Here is a 22820-nt window from a genome sequence, read left to right as displayed (position 1 = left end):
CTAAATCCATTTTTCAGAATCATACTCTTAATAATATTGAAAGTTAGTCTCACCCTTACCTGGTTATAGATGAAAATCGATGGCCTCCCTCTTGTTCTCCTCTTTTCTGACTTTTCTCCCTTTTTCTCCAAAAACGTACGTTCTGCCTAAAAACTTTTCTCAACCTAACTCCTTCTATTTATAACCTCACTCTAATTTCTCTTTACACCTCTAAAAATACTCTTTTCACACCACAGCCCAAATTCTAATATTTTTATTTTATTTTTCATATCTTATTTTATTTATTAAATAAAATAAGTCACCCAACGTAACAACTTCACAAAATCATATACTCCTCATAATCTTATTTATTTCTAAATTAAATATATCTCTCACAAATAACAAATATATTCACATAAATACATTACATAAATATCACGGCAAATAAACCATATAAAATCACATAAATGTTCTCACCACATAAAATCATACGAAATCATATAATATTCACATCTCATCACATAATTCATGTAAATATATATAAATATATTTCTAGGCTCAATAAATAAACCAATAAATCAAGTAACAAGGAATAAATCAAGTAATTAAAAAGTGGGCGTTACATTAGGCACCCATAACGACTATAGTATCCTATAGGAACCGTCTTTACTTTCTACGCGCGCGCTTTATTTTTAAATGCTATTTGAAAAATGATATTTACACCTAAGGGTTTACTGAGTGAAGAATTGGAGGGAGAAGAAGATGTTTGAATTTTTATTTTATTTGAATTGAAGGAATTTTGGTTCCTTGCCTACGTACCCTTTTAAGGGATCAAATCCACCGTAGTTCTCTTCCGAAAATGTTTTTGTTTTTGTTGGTTGATTTTAAGTTTGAAAATTGGAACTTTGAAGAATGAGAGAAAGAGGCCTCAAGGGCATAAGATTGTAAAATTGTGAGGTTGCATTAGTCATTTTGCAAAAGGGTCTAAGTATGATTAAGAATTCATTAAAATTTTGTTTAAGAAAAGAAAAGGAAAATTCAATGGGATTTGATCCCAAGGTTTATTTAGAAAATGATTTGAGTGATGTTGTTCATATTTATTTGGAAAATGATTTTTTTCTAAGTTTCAAATCTCCTAAACATACACCTAAGCATACATATCCTAAACATACATCTAGAATATCTATATGATGTGTGTGCATGTGTCGGTGCTTGTGTCGGTGTACATCATTAGAGTCCATTGTGCTTTACATCATTGGCCTAGATACATTCTATGGTCTTGCAAGAATTTAAATTGCATAAAGGTAAAGTACAAAAATTCCTAAGCTTTTACATCCTAACTTTTGTATGAATCTTAAAGTGCAAGAAAATAAAGTGCAAGAAATAAGAGGTGAAAGTATGATGTGAAATGCTATGGGAATGAGACATGAAACAAGAAAGGTTAGTAGCACAAAGTATAAAAAAAGGATGAAATAGAGACAAGTAGAAAATGCATAGTACAGTAGCTAAAACTTGGCAAAGAAGTAAACCAAAAAACTTTACCAAAAAAGTGGTAAAAAGACTTGAAAATTCAACATAACACCAAGGCAAATTTTGGATCCAGAATTCTCACATTAAAGGCAATTTTTAAATGATTTATTCCAACCACAATATGAGAATCCCAAGGAAACGAAAAAAACCAAATCCAAAACAGCAAACAAACACAAGATCCATAAGGCAAAATCATTACCAAAACTATATGGCCAATACCACGATCATATGTCAAAATTTCAAGGTCAAGATCACATTAAAATTTCACGAAATTCTTTACAAAAAGTGAACTAAAAGCAAGACAAAAGCACACATAATCTTGAAGCGAATTTTGGCATGAAACCACATCCCCATAGATAGATTTAAAAGGCCAAAATTACTACAAGAAAAAGTTTTTCAAAGACCTAGAAATTTTTAACAAAAAATGCACACACAAATTAACACAATGCATTAACAAGATCACAACACATTTCCACACATTCTTGATCAAGATTTAATCATGCAAAAACTACTAAGAGTCATCAAAAATCCCCAAAAGTGGCAAGAAAAACAAACATGCATTTTTTCAAATTTTTAGCATTAAAATCACATGTACATGGGGGTGTGGGCATGGATTAATGGGTTATGGGCATGGGGCATGTGCACATATATAAGGGTGTAACTTGATTAAAAAAGAACTCATATAGAAACTCTTTTACAAAACGTAACGTGCAGCTCTCTCTCTATAAAATTGCTTTTCTGAAACAATGAAGAACATGAAGCATGAGCTTCATCTTCTCCGGCGAGTTCCTCCACGCCGGCGCGGTGGTTGCCGGCCCAACAGGGCGGCGCCGCCGCACCAGAATGTAAAACACACCGCATTTTTAAAATCCAGACCCATTTTCAAACATCCTTTTCTTCCTAGAACTCAAATATGAACTCGGATTTCGACGAAAAACAACAGATAAGAGTAGATCTAAGCAACAAGATTTAAACATTCGAAGCAAAATAAACTTACCTCTGTTTTGATTTTGATCTGGACGTTGTTGCCACGACGTTGAAGCTTCGTTTCTTCTCACGCAGATTTCTCTATATCCCTTGCATTCGACCTTTTTCCTTCGAATCTGCTCCAACTCTTCTTCTCCGTTTCAGATCGACTTTGTTCCAATTTCGTTGATCTCCACTGTTTGCTTCTTTCTCCAATGTCGTTGATCTGCTTCAATGTCGTAGCCTCCAATCGGTTTGCTTCTTTCTCTCTTTGAAAACAAGTTGTTGATTTTCAACATAGCTGGATTCATAGCAGAAGGACGATCGGAGTGGTGCGACCAAGAAACTGAATGATTTTGGTTTTGTGAAGAGAGTCTTTGATGTTTGGTGAAGATTGCTGTTGTTCTTGTTGTGGTTGATGTTGAAGATCGTGATGTTGATCTTGAGGAGGAGGTTCGTTCGTTGTAGAAGATGAAGATGATGATGCCGCCATGTCCATGGTGATGAGCACGTTTTTTGACAAAGAAGAGAAATTAAAGGGATTTGTATATTGTTGTTGTTATTGGAAGTGAAATGGAATGAAAAGAGTATGGTGGTTATGGAAGTTTGTTATGGTGGTTTGTTAGAGGTTGAAGATGAAGTTTGATGGTGGTTGGAGGTTGTTGTGGTGGTTGAAGGTGGGGGAAGAAGTTAGTTAGGGTGGTTGTGGAGGTTGTTGAAGATGAGAGAGGTGGAGGGAAAAGGATTTTGTGAATTTGTGGATTTGTGAGAAAATAATTAGTTAGTTGTTCTTTACTCTTTGACCCATGGGACCTATTTATAGAATGCCAAGTAGGATGCTTGCCCAATGATGTGATGCCATGTGGCACTTGGACCCTAACTAACTTTGACCAACTTTGACCTGCAAAATAACAAACTACAAAGGACCAAAATGCAAATAACAAGACTTTGAGGACTAAAATGCAATTAAAACTAAAATTGATTAAAAAAAGTAAATTGAAAATTAACGTAAAGTGAAACTAAAAATAGAATCAACCAAAGGACTAAAATGAACTAATTACACAAATGAGGTACTTCAACGTAACCTCTCTCTGTCAAAATTTCGTGTGAAAAGACCAAAATGCCCCTAGGGACTAAACTGACTCAAAATGACTCAGGTGCAATTTTAAAATGGTTTTTTAACAGGGAATTAAGGCAAGAATTTATTCAAGCAAATTGAAAAGACTCAGAGACAATTTTTCAGGGATTAAACAGAGCTTTAACACTAGAAATGACTAAAATGCCCCTAGGGGCTAAACTGACTCAAAATGACTTTAAACGTAATTTTTGAAATGCATTGTAACATGAGATTGAAACAAGGACTTATACAAACCAATTGAAAAGACTCAAACAACTTTCACGAATTAAAATGAGTTTGAATGCATGAAATGAGTAAAATACCCTTTTCCATGAATTTTGCAAACAATATTGAAATAAAATGCAGAGAAAGATGCAATTGATTAGAGACAAATTCAAATGATTTGAGATGCAAGAAAAAGTTTTGGATGACTTGAAATGCAAGAAAACATGGACAAATACACAGTTGAAAAGATTTTTAAAGCTAAATTGAGAGATAAAGCAGAGTAAAATGTCAGTGTAAACAATAGCAAATTGGCAATTCTTCAAGAATAATAGACATATATCAAAGATGAAAGAAAATTTTGAACAAGTATTTTTAGGTCCAAAATTAGGGTATAACAAGACCCTTAGAATTACTCCATATTGATTTATTTGGACCAGTGAATACTGCATCCTTATATGGAAATAAATATGGATTAGTCATTGTTGATGATTACAGCAGATGGACTTGGGTGAAATTCCTGAAAAGTAAGGATCATGCATATGAGGTATTCAGTAACTTCTGCACACAAATTCAAACTGAAAAAGAGTCAAAGATTTTGAAAATCAGAAGTGATCATGGTGGAGAATTTGAAAATGAGCCATTTGAAGCTTTTTGTGAAAAACATGGAATCATCCATGAATTCTCTTCTCCTAGAACTCCACAACAAAATGGGGTTGTAGAGAGAAAGAATAGAACTCTACAAGAAATGGCCAGAACCATGATCCATGAAAACAATTTGGCTAAACATTTTTGGGCAGAAGCAGTGAATACAACATGTTATGTTCAAAACAGGATCTACATTAGACCTATTTTGGAGAAAACAGCATATGAACTCTTTAAAGGAAGAAAACCCAATATCTCTTACTTTCATCAATTTGGATGTACATGTTACATTCTGAACAACAAGCTCTACCTAAAGAAATTTGATGCCAAGGCCCAAAGAGGAATCTTCTTAGGTTACTCTGAAAGGTCAAAGGCATACAGAGTGTATAATTCAGAACCACTCTGTGTTGAAGAATCTATGCACGTTAAATTTGATGACAAAGAGCTTGAAGATAAAACTTCAAAGCAAGGTGAAAGTGTTGCAGAGATACAGGTTCCTGAAGTTACTCCAGAACCTGATCAGATAGCTGAATCTGAAGAAAGTCCAGAAGCTGAACCCACGTCAGAAGCGCATGATGAAACTGCTTCTGATGAAGCACAAGATGGCTCACATCAAGAAGATCCTCCCAGAAACACCTTCAAGCACAAGTCTTCACATCCTGAGGAACTAATCATTGGAAACAAAGATAGTCCAAGGAGAACAAGATCATACTTCAGACAAGAAGAATCAATGATTGGACTGATCTCAATGATTGAACCTACAAAAGTTGAAGAAGCACTTTCAGATGATGGATGGATCTTAGCTATGCAAGAAGAATTGAATCAATTTCAAAGAAATGATGTGTGGGATCTGGTACCCAAACCTCAGCACAAGAACATTATTGGAACAAAATGGGTATTCAGAAACAAGCTGAATGAGCAAGGAGAAGTAACAAGAAACAAGGCCAGACTTGTTGCACAAGGGTATAGTCAACAAGAAGGCATTGATTACACTAAAACATTTGCTCCAGTTGCAAGATTGGAAGCAATCAGGTTACTTCTTTCCTATGCAGTTAATCATGGCATAATATTATATCAAATGGATGTCAAGAGTGCATTTCTTAATGGGGTCATAGAAGAAGAAGTGTATGTCAAGCAACCTCCTGGATTTGAGGATATTAAATATCCTGACCATGTTTTTAAACTGAAGAAATCACTATATGGCTTGAAACAAGCTCCCAGAGCTTGGTATGATAGACTAAGTAATTTCTTAATCAAAAATGATTTTAAAAGAGGACAGGTTGATGCAACACTCTTCAGAAGGACCCTTGGGAAAGATATTCTTGTTGTGCAAATATATGTTGATGATATAATATTTGGTTCTACTAATGCATCTCTTTGCAAGGAATTTTCTAAATTAATGCACGATGAATTTGAAATGAGCATGATGGGAGAGCTGAAGTTCTTCCTGGGCATTCAAATTAATCAATGCAAAGATGGAGTCTATGTTCATCAATCTAAGTATACAAAGGAACTTCTGAAGAAGTTCAAGCTTGAAGATTGTAAAGTGATGAACACTCCAATGCACCCTACGTGCACCTTGAGCAAAGAAGACGAAGGAGCTAAAGTTGACCAGAAGCTGTATAGAGGTATGATTGGTTCTTTGTTATACCTTACTGCATCTAGGCCAGATATTTTATTCAGTGTATGCTTGTGTGCAAGATTCCAATCAGATCCTAGAGAATCTCATATGACTGTTGTTAAGAGAATCTTCAGGTATTTGAAAGGAACAACTAATCTTGGACTCCTTTATAGGAAAACCTTAGATTATAAGCTAATTGGATTCTGTGATGCTGACTATGCTGGTGATAGGATTGAAAGAAAGTCAACCAGTGGCAATTGTCAATTTCTGGGTGATAATCTTATATCCTGGGCTAGCAAAAGACAAACAACTATTGCTATGTCTACAGCAGAAGCAGAATACATTTCAGCTGCAAGTTGTTGTACACAACTACTTTGGATGAAACATCAGTTGGAAGACTATCAGATAACTGCTAACAATATTCCCATTTATTGTGATAATACTGCTGCTATTTGTTTGTCTAAAAATCCAATTTTGCATTCAAGAGCTAAGCACATTGAAATCAAACACCATTTTATCAGAGATTATGTTCAAAAAGGAATTTTAGATATACAATTCATTGATACTGAAAATCAATGGGCTGATATATTTACTAAGCCTTTAACTGTTGAAAGATTTGATTTTATAAAGAAAAATTTGAACATGCACTTTGTGTCTGATTAAATGATTGCTTGCTCCTGAATAGGATTTTAGGTTCTGAAGTTAGTTCAGAAGCAGTAGTCCATCAGAAGCTTTTTATTGAGGTTCTGAGGAAAACTCGCTTCCGATGATGACGTCAGCATCTGAAGTCCAGAAGCTAGATTTTATGCTTCTGAATAGTAGAGTTAGTGGAAACGTTGGGAGTTACTTTTTATGGTAACTTCTGGCCCACTAACTTGGTAGTTACTCTGTGAACTTCTGACGTGGCCTGTATGTATTGGTGTATAACTAAAAAGGGCAATGATGATTTAATAGCTTTGAAAGTACTTTTCACGCGCCCCCAATTTTGTCATTAATTTTGTTTGTTTGTCTCTTTTGAATTGCAATCGTTTTACTCTTAACACTTTGCCAATTCACACACTACTCACTCACAACAAACACATTTGCTTTCAAACCTCTTGCGAAGTAAGCGCAATTCTCTCAACCCTAGAACCCTAAAAGTTTCATCTTCATCTCCAATCAAATGGCATCATCAAGCTCAAAAGTTTCAGAATCTACATCAAACATGCAAGGTGCATCAGAATTTGGGTCAGTCTATAAAGAAAAGACTATGTCTATTCCAATCAACTCTCTGATAGTTCAAATAGAATCACCAGTGGACTTTGCTTCACTCAAGAGGTATAAAGTAGATATGGAAGCTTTTGTAAAAGCTCAGAAGCTGTCTGAGTATTTCAAGATGCTAAATGGACCAACGTATGTGAACTTGGTCAAGGATTTCTGGTTAAGGGCTGAAGTGTTCAATGGAAAGCCTGCAAAGGTCGTGGGTAAACAAGCAACTTCAAAGAACGGAAAAATGACGGTGGAAATGAATCCTACCTCCTTCAGTCAATTGGAAGTAAGATCTAAAGTGATGGGCATTCCTGTAACTATCAACGAGGAAGTTATTGCTAAAGCATGCAGGGTGTCTGCTGCAGGAAGATTTCAGGAAATTGTAAAGAATGATGATATCTTGCTGACGAGTTTCTATAACTTGCTTCTGGATGGAAACTCAGACACAAAGACTTCAGAAATGGAGATTCATAACAGGATGCTAGTAAAGTTCTGCACTGATTGTTTCATTCAGAATGCAGGAGGGTCTGATCAACCTAATAATCAACAAAAGCTGGCCATCTATTTCATGGCAATCCTTGACAAGATCAATTTCCCAAGATACGTCATGGATTATCTTTGCTGGGCTATTAATGAAAGCACTGTCAAAGAAAGGAAGCAAGTGCCTTATGGAAGATTATTGTTTGAGATCTTTCATCAGGGAAGAGTGCTGGATTTCTTGAGAAAGACAAGGGATGCTTCTGATGAATGCTTTAAGGTTTCCACTGCTAAGAAGACTATTTGTAGCAAAACCTTTGCATTCCATGGGTCAGTTCAAGAACGCCCCTAAAGATGAGAAATGGATAAAGCTAACCACAGAAGAAACTGAATTCATCAGGGACTTTCCTCCCATCTTTAAGGAAAGTGACTCTGATTTCCTAGTTCAATCAGTTGCTAAGTATGTCTTGGAGGAAGATACAAGCACTCAGGAGGAAGCTGCTCCAGCTAAAGTGAAGAAAGTTAAGGGTGCTACTGAATCAAAAGCAGATACTGATAAGGGCAAGCAAAAGAAGGATGTTAAAAGAAAGAGGGGAAAAGCTAAAACAGTTTATCACATGGAAAAACTGGATGAAGCTATGGATGAGCTCGAAAAAGAAGAAGCTGAGCCCAAGCTAAAGAAGAAAAAGGCACCTGTTGATATGAAAACTTCCATGGTTGAACTGACTCCTGCCAAGGCCAAAATGGCTAAGGAAATTGCTGATTTTAAATTAGCAGATATAATGGAGAAGAAGAGAATTAGGGCTGCTTCTATTCCCATAAAAAGAAGTAAGGGCAGATCAGAGTCCATCATCACAGAAGAGCATCTGAACAAAGCTCTTGATGGAATAAAAGCAAAAGAGCTCGAGAAGAAAGCATCTGGGCCAATCTTCACTCCAATGGTGGAAGTTACTTCTGACATAAAGAAGAAGGCTGATGAAGAAGCTGCTCAGATGCTAGCTGAACAGCAGGAAAGGGAAGCTAAGAAGAGAAGGGATAGGGATGAAAGGCTTAAAGCCTCAGGCCTTGAACATTGTGATGAATTCTTCAAGAAGAAGTCTGAGGAAGTCAAGGAAGTAGCTGTTAAAGCTTCAGAAGCGGTTCTAAAAGCACCTGGTGCTACCACTTCAGAAGCTGTCAAGGTATGTCAGATTCCAGTCACCCCTACCCCCATCTCACCCTTTTCACCAACAACAACTGAGCAAGAAGAAGACACTTCTGTCTTAGAAAATCTTGCTCTTCACTATTCAGGTGAGTTACCTCCAGAAGATGTTGAACCTCACTCAGAGAAAGCCTCTGAAACAACTCCAGAAGCAGCTGCTTCTGAAAATGTTGTTTCAGAAAGCCCCCATCAACAACCACCTGAATCACACAAACCCACATCACCTCCACAACCTCAATCACCAACTGTTAACATTGACCCCCAACTCAACAATCAAACATCAACTTCACCACAACAACCACCAACTGAAACTGAAACCAACTCCCCACTTAACCAACAACCAGAACAAACTTTTTCCAAACCAACTCCCATGGATATTGACAATTCTCAAGTCAATGTCCAAGACTCAATCTCTACCACACACATTGCTTCTGACCAGCCAACATCCTCAACCTCAATTCAACACATCACCATTCCAGTTTCTAGCCCTGTTCAAGACCTTGTACTTAGTGATTCTGACCTTGAAACTCTTGAACAACCACCCCCAAACATCCTGGAATCTGGATATATCAATGCTGAGCTACTCACAATCCTTTCTCAAATGCATAATCTGGTGGATCAAAGAAGGACAATTGATCTCACCAATGCATATGAAGACTCATGGGCATCACTTCAGAACAGAGCTGCAGAGTTAATTGAAGATATAAAGGCTAAGTGCATCAGAATCAAGCAAGCTTCAGCTAGAAGGCTTATGGAAAATCTGAAGCAAAGTCTCAGAGTTAGAAGTCCTACACTGCTTCTGGCAAACGAGCCATTCTTCTCAGAAATGGACTACTTGACCAGAGACGCAAGGATGTTTAAGCTTCTGAGGCAACAGATGGCACAGCAGCAGCAAGAGGCTAGAGAAAGGGAACAGGCTCTTCTCCAGAGGCAACAATATCTTGAAGAACTGTTGCAGAAGAAAACTGAAGAAATGGAGAAGATGAAGAAACAACAACAAACCAACCTTTAGTTGCACATCTTAGTGTTATCTTTTGTTTGCTGTTTGTTTTAAATTCTTAGTCCTTGCTTCTGAATCTGTCATGTTTTATTTCTCAATGCTTTTGAATGCTTATTGGTTCTGACTGCTTAGCTGGTTCTGATTCATATATGCCTGGATATTCTTGTTCATATACATTGCTCTAATTTGTTTAGTTATTTTCCTATTATACTCTCTTCATGTTTGAGTTTTTCCTCAAATCTTTTTGTCTTTTATGCTTACTTTCTTTTATTTCAATATTTTTTTTGATAATGACAAAAGGGGGAGTATATGTGACAAGTATTTAAAGGCTCTGAGCCCCATTAATGGTATTTGAAATTTTTTGAAAAACTTCTATCATTTTTACCTTAGTGGTATAAGCTATGAACGAAAGAAGGAGTATCAAATTTCAAGTAAAGTTAATTGAACCATTCTTCTTATCTCTAAATATTCTTGAAATGTTTCAATTTTTTTTTTAAGCTCTGATAATTTTATTGTGCGTAAAATGAATTTAATTAACCGGGATAGAACTTAGGGGGAGCTTACAAACCTCACCTCAAAGACTATCAGACTCAGGGGGAGTTTGAGCTTACAAACCTCAGAACCCCAAAGTCAACTTGTTAATTAGATTAACAACAATTGATCAATTTTAAATACTATTGTTTGTCATCATCAAAAAGGGGGAGATTGTTGGAACAAAATGTGTTTAACAATAAACCTTAAAGAGTTTTGATGATAACAAGGTATTAAAAATTGTAAATTGGACTAGCTAATATTTGTTCAAGTGTACAGGACCATAATTAAAAAGGTTACATCATTTATTGGTTCTGAATGAGCAAATAAAGAGAAAAAGGAATCAACATAAAATGAAGCTTAGTGCTTCTGAATGCAACTCGCTCCTGAAGTAAAGTCGCTCCTGAAGTAAAGCCGCTCCTGAAGTTAGTAAAGTGCTCCTGCAGACAAGAGGTCCAGAAGCCACATCATCAGAAGCTGCGTTATCAGAAGCTATATCATTCAGAAGCTGCATCATCAGAAGCTATGTTATCAAGCTGCCTCATCAGAAGTCATTTCACCAGAAGCTGAATATCAACTAGATTTGCAAAGATTCAAGAATTGAAGAATCATCACTGCAAAAGCTGTCTATTGGATTCGAAAACACAACAAAAGATTAGTGGAATTTTGCAACGGTCATTTCAAAGGTGTTTGAAGGCATGTGCTTGCAAGTTGGACGAAAGCGCTGACATTGTACTATTGTACGAATTGTACAACCACGTTCTCCACTACTCTGTTTTGTGTCCACGCTACAAGACAAGAAAACAGCTCCAGAATACAGCTTCGCCTGCATAGATGTTCCTTTGGATAAGGAATGGATTTCAATCTGGTTCTTCATAGGACAACAACCAAATCAGGCAAAAGATCAAAGGTGAAAGATCAAGCTTCAACAACGACTCTTTGATGTGCTGACAATTTCACAACGTCTCTTTCACACCTCTATATAAAGGAGTGAAGACTTAGAGATTTGGCAATGCTGAACAAATGATTCACAACGTCTCTTTCACACCTCTAAAATTGTTCTGCATTCACTTAGAATTTCTGTGTCTCAAAGTCATATCTTAGAAATTCTTAAGTCCATTGAGTCTGTATCTGATTTGTATTGTGAACACCTCTGATTGTATATCAAGTGTTCAACCTTAAACAATTTTCTGTGTAATTTTGTTTAGTTAGAAGTCTCTTGCAGTTGTGCTTGAGCAGGAAGTCTCTTGATTGTGTTCTTGAGCAAAGGATTGCTTGTGTGCTTGAGCAAAGGAAGTCTCTTTCTTGTGTGCTTGAGCAATTGTAATCAGATATTACTTTTAGTGAAATCTCCTTGGAAGTGCAAGGGGGACTGGACTACTTCCGGATTGTGGAAGGAACCAGTATAATTGCTTTGTGTCGTTCTTCTTCTCTATCTCTGTTTTATTCCGCTGCATTTAGATTCTGATTACCACTTCAGAAGCTATCTCACTTAGCTTCTGATCAAGTGTGTTCAGTTTGAAGGAGAAACGAAGAATTTTCCAAAACATAATTCAACCCCCCCCCTTCTTGTGTTTTTCTCACCTTCAGTCTCGACTACATACCCCTGGAACGTGATCTATTCTGCGAACTTGGTCAAATCCCCAAGACGAAAAAGTCCACTCATCCGGGGAGGTGGAATCGACATCTTCCGCCGTGGTAGCTCGGCTCCATTTGGATTCGTCATAATCTAATGGTGTATAGCCCACACATCCACTGAAAGGGTCACCAATCCAAAAATAACAAATATCCAGGAAGCATAAACATAGCAAACATTATACGTGGATTAAAGATCTCATTTCAACCCACGTATGAAAACAAGTAGAAATTAAGATTAATAAAATTATTAAGACTCGATTCCTAATGCAATGCAGACTCTACATGAGTGTGAAGCCTATCACAGGACATCACATGCATATGATTCCGGAATTTATCACCGCTCCGCAGAGGGTTGTGGTCGCGCCACTAAGGAGATGAGTATCTACTCATCTATCAGACTCAATGATCCACTACGGGATAAGGTGGTATTAAAATGCACCCCGAGCCACCTCTCCGGTGTGCACCTCGTGACTCCTCTCTGGTGGCCACGTTTACTATGAAATGCATGGACATAATATTTTTCAATATGTATATGCATTTCTACTCACATGTAATAACTCAAATGTATCAGAAGTAATTTTATCTCATGCATAAATGATTGAATATATATATATTCACTTATTCACCTTGGAAATTAAGCATCATCAAGCACACAAGAAAATACAGGGCAAATATACATAATTAATTATCATATTTATATATCTAAAAATGGATAGGTGCCCGTACCTCGACTAGCTTTTCATCCAAACAAATAGTCTATTGTCCCTTTAATTTCTTTTAGTCATCAAATTCCCTCCAAGACTTTTATTTCTCCTCTTACTCATTTCTCAAACTCTCACAATCTCACTCAAACCTCACTTCTATCTCAAAGTTCAAGACACCGACACTTAAGACAAGGGAAAAGGAACCGAAGCAAATAGAGAGAGATGATCAGACCTGAGAAAGAGAAGGAAAATACGACTCGCACTTGAAAGAGAGCAAGAAACTACAACTTGACAATTTTCTACCCAAAAGGCCACAATTTTGAAGATTAAGAATAAGGTAAGGTATACTATTACTATTATTTATTTATTTTATTTGTTCATAAACTAAAATAAATGAGTTGCAAAATATTATATTATTAATATTTATTTATTTTCAAAATTACGGGTCTTACAATACTACCCCCCTAAAAAGAGTTTCGTCCTCGAAACTTGGAGATAGGAATACTTCTATTAGTCATAAACGACAATAAAACATGTAGTACTACGAAAAATTCTCTTGGAGGTATTCCTCTCACCGTATCATTCTCCTAAATTCACAGACATAATATTTAAAACCACACTTTATGAGCTTATCTTTAGCAATTTTACGCTTTAACTAAACAACATTCGTTTCATTTGAAAAAAATTTCCACTTATTACTAGACCTTTTATACGCCTAGATCCAAACACTATAGTTTTTAACTCCGTCCTTAACTAATCACAAAGATATTTTCCTTTCTGACCCACTAAGTTCCTATAAGACCCAACACCAAGGAATACCTTACCACATAAGTACTAGAAGTACTTGTTTGAGCTAAGAAACGATCGACTACATGAAGCAAAACTTGCTTCACAAAAGGGAAAAAGTTCAGAGTACAACAAGACTCCAAACAAATTTCTCCCACTAAACCCAACTATTGATCAACTTAGGACAAACGACTCAAGGACTCTAAGAAAAGTCAACCAAAGCTCTGATACCTCAATGTAACGCCCCGTTTTTCAACACCAAAAATTGTTTTATATTTTTTTTTTTAGGAAGGAAAACGAAAGAATAAAGTTTAAACCTTTTTAATTGTGCGTCTGTTTATTTTAACGAAAGAAAACTGTTAAACTTTATTAAACTCAAGTCATATACTTTTATTAACAAAATAAAATAAAGGTTCTTTTTCAAAATGAACGTCCGAGTTATATAGATCTTTGTAAGACAACTGAATAATTTACAAGACACAAGTGCATCCCTACGCAGTGGGAGAATTTTCTATGAAAAGTATTAACTAAAATAAAAAGGAATCCTTACAAAGTTGTTACCTAAAATTAAAAGGACTCCTAAGGTTATCTTCCTATCGACTATGTGAGTGGTCTCGACTACATACCCCATGATCGTGATCTATTCTGCGAACTTGGTCAAATCCCCAAGACGAAATAGTCCACTCATCCGGGGAGGTGGATCGTCATCTTCCGCCGTGGTAGCTCGGCTCCATTTGGATTCGTCATAATCTAATGGCGTATAGCTCACACATCCACTGAAAGGGTCACCAATCCAAAAATAACAAATATCCAGGAAGCATAAACAGAGCAAACATTATACGTGGATTAAAGATCTCATTTCAACCCACGTATGAAAACAAGTAGAAATTAAGATTAATAAATATTATTAAGACTCGATTCCTAATGCAATGCAGACTCTACATGAGTGTGAAGCCTATCACAGGACATCACATGCATATGATTCCGGAATTTATCACCGCTCCGCAGAGGGTTGTGGTCGCGCCACTAAGGAGATGAGTATCTACTCATCTATCAGACTCAATGATCCACTACGGGATAAGGTGGTATTAAAACGCACCCCGTGCCACCTCTCCGGTGTGCACCTCATGACTCCTCTTTGGTGGCCACGTTTACTATGAAATGCATGGACATAATATTTTTCAATATGTATATGCATTTCTACTCACATGTAATAACTCAAATGTATCAGAAGTAATTTTATCTCATGCATAAATGATTGCATATATATATATATATATATATATATATATATATATATATATATATATATATATATATATATATATATTCACTTATTCACCTTGGAAATTAAGCATCATCAAGCACACATGAAAATACAGGGCAAATATACATAATTAATTATCATATTTATATATCTAAAAATGGATAGGTGCCCTTACCTCGACTAGCTTTTCATCCAAACAAATAGTCTATTGTCCCTTTAATTTCTTTTAGTCATCAAATTCCCTCCAAGACTTTTATTTCTCCTCTTACTCATTTCTCAAACTCTCACAATCTCACTCAAACCTCACTTCTATCTCAAAGTTCAAGACACCGACACTTAAGACAAGGGAAAAGGAAACGAAGGAAATAGAGAGAGATGATCAGACCTGAGAGAGAGAGAAGGAAAATACGACTCGCACTTGAAAGAGAGCAAGAAAATACAACTTGACAATTTTCTACCCAAAAGGCCACAATTTTGAAGATTAAGAATAAGGTAAGGTATACTATTACTATTATTTATTTATTTTATTTGTTCATAAACTAAAATAAACGAGTAGCAAAATATTATATTATTAATATTTTTTTATTTTCAAAATTACGGGTCTTACAATTTACACCTCATTCTATTTATTTAATTAAAACACTACTCAACTTACTTACTAAAACCTCAGTTTTACTAATACGTCTCTATTCTATTATTTCCAATTCTGCCCCCAAAGCCTCATAATTCTAATTAATTATATTCCTCCACTAAATAATAAAATAGGGGCTACTAATAAATATCAATACACAACAAAAATATCACTCATCAAATAAATCAATTAAATTATAAAAAGACTCTAAACTCAATCAAATAAATAAATAATAAAATAGGGCGTTACACATCCCGCTCTTCATCTAATGGAATATTATCAGTCAAACGCGTCAGAGGACAAATGTTCATTGAAAGCGAGTATTACGGGGAATGTTTAGCAAACGATATCAGTCAAGTATGAAATTAAGTATCAGTGTCAGGCTAAACACGAATAAGACGAAGGGCATTTAAGTACTTTCGCGCAAAGCGAGTATATAAGAGTTTTTAGGGGCCAAATCTTCATAATTTCTTCTTCTTTCTCTCTCTAGGTTTGAGAGAAAGAATTCTCTCCTCCTTCCCTCTAGAGGCCGCCCCTTTCCCTCAATCTTCCTCCATCAAAGCTTTCCAAAATCATGATATTGGTGACCAAGCATGGATCAAAGAAGCTTCATGGACAAGAAAGATCAAGAAGAAGAGGTTTAGCATGATTGCAAGAAAACATGGATTATGTTAAGTTTAGGAAAAATAGGATTTTTGTACCCTTGCCTTTGATCTTGCTTTGTTCATGTTAAAATTGCCATGAAAGATGTTTTATAATGATATATAAGTTGCTGGATGTTTATGGTGCATTGCAGGATCGATTTGGACGAGTTTTGGGTCAAAATTGCAAAATTTGCACCACAGACCCGAAGAAACTCGCTATTAGCGAAATAATTTCGCTAATAGCAAAATTCTTCAGAGCCTGTCCAGAAATATGTCGCCATTGGTGAAAGTGTCTGTCTTTGCCATTATGCTTTTGGCCTGTTGGCCTATCTTGGGGCCAGTGGTGCATTCTGAAGCCTTCTTTCGACGTTTTACTTCATAAGCCCAAAACAACATCTAGACAATGCACATAACATTAATTGATCCTTGAATTGAAAATCATGGCAATCTTAGCATGTGTGGCAAGTGTGGCACAAGAGAGAGTTTAAGCCAAATTACTCGGGTAGATGATGAACTAAGAAAGGGAATGAATGTAGAGCCTCGACATAGTTTGTTGAGAACTAGTAAGCAAAACATGAGTCCTAAGTATGATAAGATGCGAAATGTTTAGTGTATTCTCTTCGCATAGAAATTAGAACGACCATGCATGCATGTTAAGCCGTGAATAGATAATTTAATCTCTTCATTAAGAATGATTACGACTATGTAGGTAGTTTACCGCCAAACGGGTAGTTCACGGACCCGTGGTAAACGAGTAAGTATGTAGTATACCACTAGTTGGATCGATTAAGGATCCAAGGTAAAGAGAAAGCATGTATAGGTTTAACCTTTCATGAATGTTTAAGACCAAGACTTTAATGAAAGACGTAGGTGTCGTGTCTCTTGTGATCCACACTAGGTTGGATCTCGAGGGGTTTTCGCTAGGTGAAACGGGATAAGCTCTGCAAGGGGCGCCCGCACGTCACAGAGGGAGTTTCGATGTACCTTAGATAGGTTTTCATCGGTTAGATAGGGATTGTGCTCGGGAATACTCCACCACAGGGCTCTCCGTAAAATGAACTCATATAATGTTTTTGTTCAACGCTAACCTCTAACTTAATGAATATGACTATGATCACGATATGATATGATGTTAGCTAAGAACACGTCGTGCAATAGAGCAAGTTATGAAGTTTATGCCGATGACGATCTTAGTTTTCCCTAATCGTCCGGCTTAGGATTGTGTCATGATTATGTTTGTTAAGCGTTGATGCGTTTATCGTATCTTGGCATAGCGGTAATAGGTTCCATTTAACCGCCATGACATGTATGAAGCTAGCAAGACCTGTAACAAGTAAGATGGACCTATGACGGATCTAGTATGCACGATCGTCTAGGAAAGCATGACCACACACATATAATCAACCGCCAGGTTGTATTGTAGACACGTGGTGACCGTAGGTTTTCCCCGAGATTACCTACAGCCTAGGATTAGGTAGAACTCACTGAGACATTATGTCTCATCCCAATCCTTATTTGTTTCAGATAAGCAGGGTTGGATGGCAAGCTAGTAGCCGAATGGTATTTCAGCAAGTGCTCGTTCGTACCCGTTGAAGAATGATATGGATTTCAAGGAATGCATTTGCTATATTTTAGATGAGATGTGTTGTATTTATATTGTACGACGCGTATTGTTGTAAAAGATATTCATTCGATGATTTTATGTTGTAAATGTTTATTGTATCCAGTACTAAAGATAATGCACATGCTAAACTTTCTAGATACGTTTAGTATGGGCGTTACAACCCTTGTTCGCCGCACCCCCGTCCTATGCCTTGGGCCGGCCCTGGAAAGATGGGAGAACAAGGAAGATGGCTGCTGATGAAGAGCGATTTCTCTTTCATTAAAATATGTTCTTTGTCAAATTTTAAATCTCGGTCTTTGATTTTATTTTTGCCACATGTCACCCATCTATGATGTGAACAGGGATAAATGGAATGAAGTTGAACTCTCGTATCAGCTGCATGAGTTGAGATCCTTTCCATTTATAAAAATAAATAAATAAATATTGTCATTATGAAAGAGATAGACATAACAAATTAGTGGTGGGTCCTATCATTAATTGAGTCACACCATCATTACTTATTTTCAAGATTTTTTATGTCTTTATTTGTTTAAATAGAAGAAATGGAGAATAATTTAAATGGAGATGATCTTAACTACATAAGTTCATGACTTTTTTTCTCAAAGATTCAATTTTTTTACCATCTTTAAATTAGTCATCTAGTCATCAAACAAAGAAAATAAATGCATCTAAATACCATACAGTTCATGGAACAACTTAAAGTCACATTTTACAAAATTTTCTTAAGAGGTTCGAAACATTTCTATGACAAATTAATCTAATGACCATTGAACCAATTTATTTATTTGAAAGTTATAACTTTTAGTACTTTTCTCTCACAAATATCTTCACTAATATAAATTAAACATATCGATGTGAAACCTCAAAAAAGTCCAAACAAAAAAGGAAATAAACAATATATTAGTTGGTCATTGGACTGAAGACCGCATTTTATTTATAACATAAAAGCACTACAGTATAAATAATCAAACTTAAAGTGGGACTCCCTTGCCTTTTCTCCAAGTTGAGACCAATCAACATAAGAACATTTAGTGTACCGAATCAAGTGTCAAATACTTTTTGTAGCATTTAGCTGTGTTTGTCATTATACGTTTGAGACTATCATCAAAATCGACATGATAAAGCCCCATATGTTTAGAATATCCGTTGTCCCAATCAAACGTATCAAATGCTGCCCATGCAAAATATCCACGAACGTTTACACCGTCACTGTCAATGTAAAAACATAATTGCATTAAAGATCAGTTTCTTATGGAAACAAAGTTATAAAAGCATGTCATTTCACAATAATCTGCCTATCATACTAATGTTTCATTGTTTCATAACTTTGAATTTGTCGCCTTTTGATATAACATATATTTTGAACAAAAATTACAAATCTTAAAGGATGCAACTCTTTCAAAGTGAACAATACAATATTTGTGTAAAAACAATGATGATTAGGAAGAGATTGAAATTTATGCTCTAAAGATTCTTATATCACATTCTAAACTATATATATATATATATATATATATATATATATATATATATATATAGGGTGACTTTTACTCTATGAGCATTTGCGAAAAGACACCAACTTACTTTTAGGAAGGTGTCTTTTATCAAAGTTATAACTAAAAAGTGAAAATCACACCTTAAGGTGTGACTTGATAAAAGACACCACCAAAGGGTGGCTTGTAACATAACCCATATATATATATATATATATATATATATATATATATATATATATATATATATATATATAAGATGATTAAATGAATGCATATAAAGTTTTATACTATCTGTGTGAAATCATTAAACTCTACTTTAATTTAACTTGTTATAATTTCGGTATTTTTTTTTCAGTTACCATGTTATATGTATCAAGTTTCTACCGCCGTTTAGCAATGAATATTCTCCGCCAAAGAATTTATGAGATACACAAGATGGATTCTCCCCTCTGATTTGAGTTTACGTACCACTTGGACATATTTACTGATGGTTAAAATGCACTCGAACTATTCGTTTTAAATAACCGATAAAATCTAGTTAATAATTTTGAATTTTTTGATTAGCTCTATATTAGTTGATAAATAATATATTATACATCTTTGCAATAGACACACTACATAATAAATATACATTAGAAAATAAAAATTAGATATTAACTTTTCAAATTCTAAAGATGTAGAAAAAATAACTTACTTAATTGCTGCTTTGGTAGCATTTATATGTGCGGCGATGTAAGCAGTTCGATGTTCGTCTTTCAATGGATTTGGGATTTTGATAGAAGGAATTCCTACATAGAGAGGATGTCACAAAAAAAAAAAAAAGTAATGATCTCTTTTTATTGCATAAATTATAGATAGTTTAGTTATGATGATGTAAATGTGATCAAATGAAAACCAACCATTTTCAGTGATGTACATTCTTGGATTTTTATACTCTTTGTTAATGTAGAGCAAGAAATTATATAATCCTTCGGGGTAGACATATCTACAACCATATTGGTCCTACAAAATATTAAAAGTGAACAAAAGATAAAATTATAATAATTAAGTTATTTCCAAAAAAAAATATAATTAAGTTATCCCCCAAAAAAAATATCATTCTTTACAATTTGTATCATTATCTACTCACATAGTAACCAAGAGGTTTTCCTTCCACATTCAAAACTGCAATAATGAAAGAATAACAATGCATTAGTCAACATTAGTTATTTAAATTCCTTGTAATTCTCTTACATATTTAATAAGTAGAATTTCAATGGTACTTTTTCATAGTGATGCCTTTGTATACCAATTATTTTAAAAATAGAATGGAATTAATTTGATAATAGCAGGAATCTTGGTTCTATTTGGTTCATGTCTAACAAAGAGAGAGTAATAATAATTGATCCCAATAAAGTCTGTACTTCCTTTCAACATTTCTTTTTCATTTTTAGTGAATTCGGGTAGTCTTTTCCCCACTAGCTTTCTCATTATTTTTGGATAATCCCCGTTGAACAATGGCTCTAAAACCCTGAAAGGCGAAATCAAACGCCGCAAAACAAAAATCTGATTTGCAAATTTATTGACCATAAAAAACTATATTGAAAAATCAAGAAGAGAATGATCGAACGACTAATAAAACACAAAATATGAGTGGTTTATGGTGTAACTAAAAAGCACTAACCATCCCCATCTGAAATCTGTTAGTCTTTGAGCAGCATCCACATCCTCAGGCTTTGAACTATAGGGAACATATGATCTTGATGAAATAGCAATTCCAATTTCTCCCTCTTGAAATGCCTATGTCAAATATTTAATGGAAAAAGACAATATTTTATTTTATTTCTCTAAAATTCAATTTATTTTATAAACTAGTTTGATTAATGTTGATGATTATTAAAAATTGTGTCAAAATTATTATTACTATTACGTTAATCGGGGATTATACTCCCTTTAGTCATGTTGTTGTGAATCTCAATCTTTAATCTATATAAATATATTTTGAGATAATTTTGATACCATATATATAACATGCAATTTTCAAAATATGTCTTACTTGGAATTTAGACTTGTATAACTTTGAAACTGTGGCATGGGATATGAGTAAATTATGAAGTACAGTGTATACTTCTGTACAAACTCTAGTAGTTGTACAGTCATCCGTAGAATAATGAGTTATATCTTCCATGTAATTATACATAGCTTGGAGTCCCGGCTCATTGAATGTAGTCCAATATTTCACTCGATCACCATATGTTTTGAATAGGAGCTCACTATAATCCTTGAAATGTTTCCTAAAATTTGATTTTAACATAAACAATATAAGCATGCATGAAGAAATTCAATAATGTTTGTGAGACTAATTTAAGGTTGAATCAATTTATGGAAAATAAATCTCTTGATGAAATTATATTCAAGTAAATTTACACAATGGAGCGATTTATGAATCCGCCAATATTTTGTTGAAGAGCTAATGGATAGTCAAAGTGCAGGATAGTCACAAAAGGTTCAATACCTGCACATTTAAAGGATCATGTAAATCAAGAAAATAAAAATTGTTGCATATATTTTAAACACACTTCTTGTCGAATCTAATTATTGCAATAAATATTAGATTTTTCTATTCATACCATTGTTGAGTAACTCGTTGATCAAATTGTTGTAGAAGTCGATACCTTCTTTGTTTATACCTCCTTTTAAGGTTCCATCTATACAAGTGGTTGTTGAATATAAATATAAATATAAGTATATTATTATATATTGCAAGAAAGGATATAGTATTATCATTGCTTGTCCATGTGAAATATAGCTTAACGAATATTTATCGACAATATAAGTTGTTGCATGTTCTACGTCATATCATTTGATAAAAAACTAATCAACATAGTGAGAGTTTTTTTTTTTTTTTGAAGAGGTCAACATAGTGAGATGTAATTAGAGTGACGATTTGGTACAACTTTTTATATTTCCTTTGAATATCCATATAATTATATACGATATATAAAATTATATACATTAAAAATGTTAAATTATAATTTTATTCCTTAAACTTATTTTTAGGTTCCACTTGGTTTCTCAAGTATTCTTTGTTTCATTTTATCCCTTAACTTAAAAACTTTTTGATATTTTAGTCCTTTACGTTAGCATTTTGTTTGACTAACTCAATTTTTTTCTTGTATGTCATATATATTTATGCTTATTAGGCGAATGACCCTAGAACTTTGTATTTAAATCTTCCCCAAATTATAGATCTAGTGTTTTGTTCATCTATCATTTCTTCCCTGAGCTATAGAACTAGACCTAAATAGAAAGGAAAACGATATCCGAAAATAAAATATGACATCCCACACTACTATGAAAATGTAGTAGTTGTGCAACGAATGTAGGAAAAGTTTTCCAACATTGAATGTTATATTTGGTCACATGACTTCCTACTCTATGAAAGACAAAGAAACTAATAGTCAATCATATATACTAAGATTGTTGTTCTTCCAAGACATACTAGTAGATGAAT

At 34.7% G+C, this 22820-nt stretch overlaps 1 pseudogene across 1 annotated transcript; it reads right to left on the bottom strand.

Moving 5' to 3' along the window:
- Positions 1 to 18589: 18589 nt before the first annotated feature.
- Positions 18590 to 22108, bottom strand: LOC146907166 (beta-glucosidase 12-like; annotated as a pseudogene). The gene is made up of 9 exons (XR_015018835.1): positions 21937 to 22108; positions 21734 to 21821; positions 21363 to 21600; positions 20991 to 21106; positions 20590 to 20837; positions 20457 to 20491; positions 20227 to 20329; positions 20022 to 20115; positions 18590 to 19040 (listed from the first exon to the last, which is right to left on the bottom strand). The product of XR_015018835.1 is annotated as a beta-glucosidase 12-like (transcript).
- Between the last annotated feature and the right edge of the window lie 712 nt (positions 22109 to 22820).

The sequence above is a fragment of the Medicago sativa genome, chromosome 7 (genome assembly GCF_051527215.1).
Source record: "Medicago sativa cultivar Bolivia chromosome 7, Bolivia_mono, whole genome shotgun sequence".
In the NCBI taxonomy this organism is placed as follows: domain Eukaryota; kingdom Viridiplantae; phylum Streptophyta; class Magnoliopsida; order Fabales; family Fabaceae; genus Medicago; species Medicago sativa.
The sequence above is the reverse complement of the archived record's forward strand: the minus strand, read 5'-3'. Positions and strand labels throughout refer to the sequence as shown.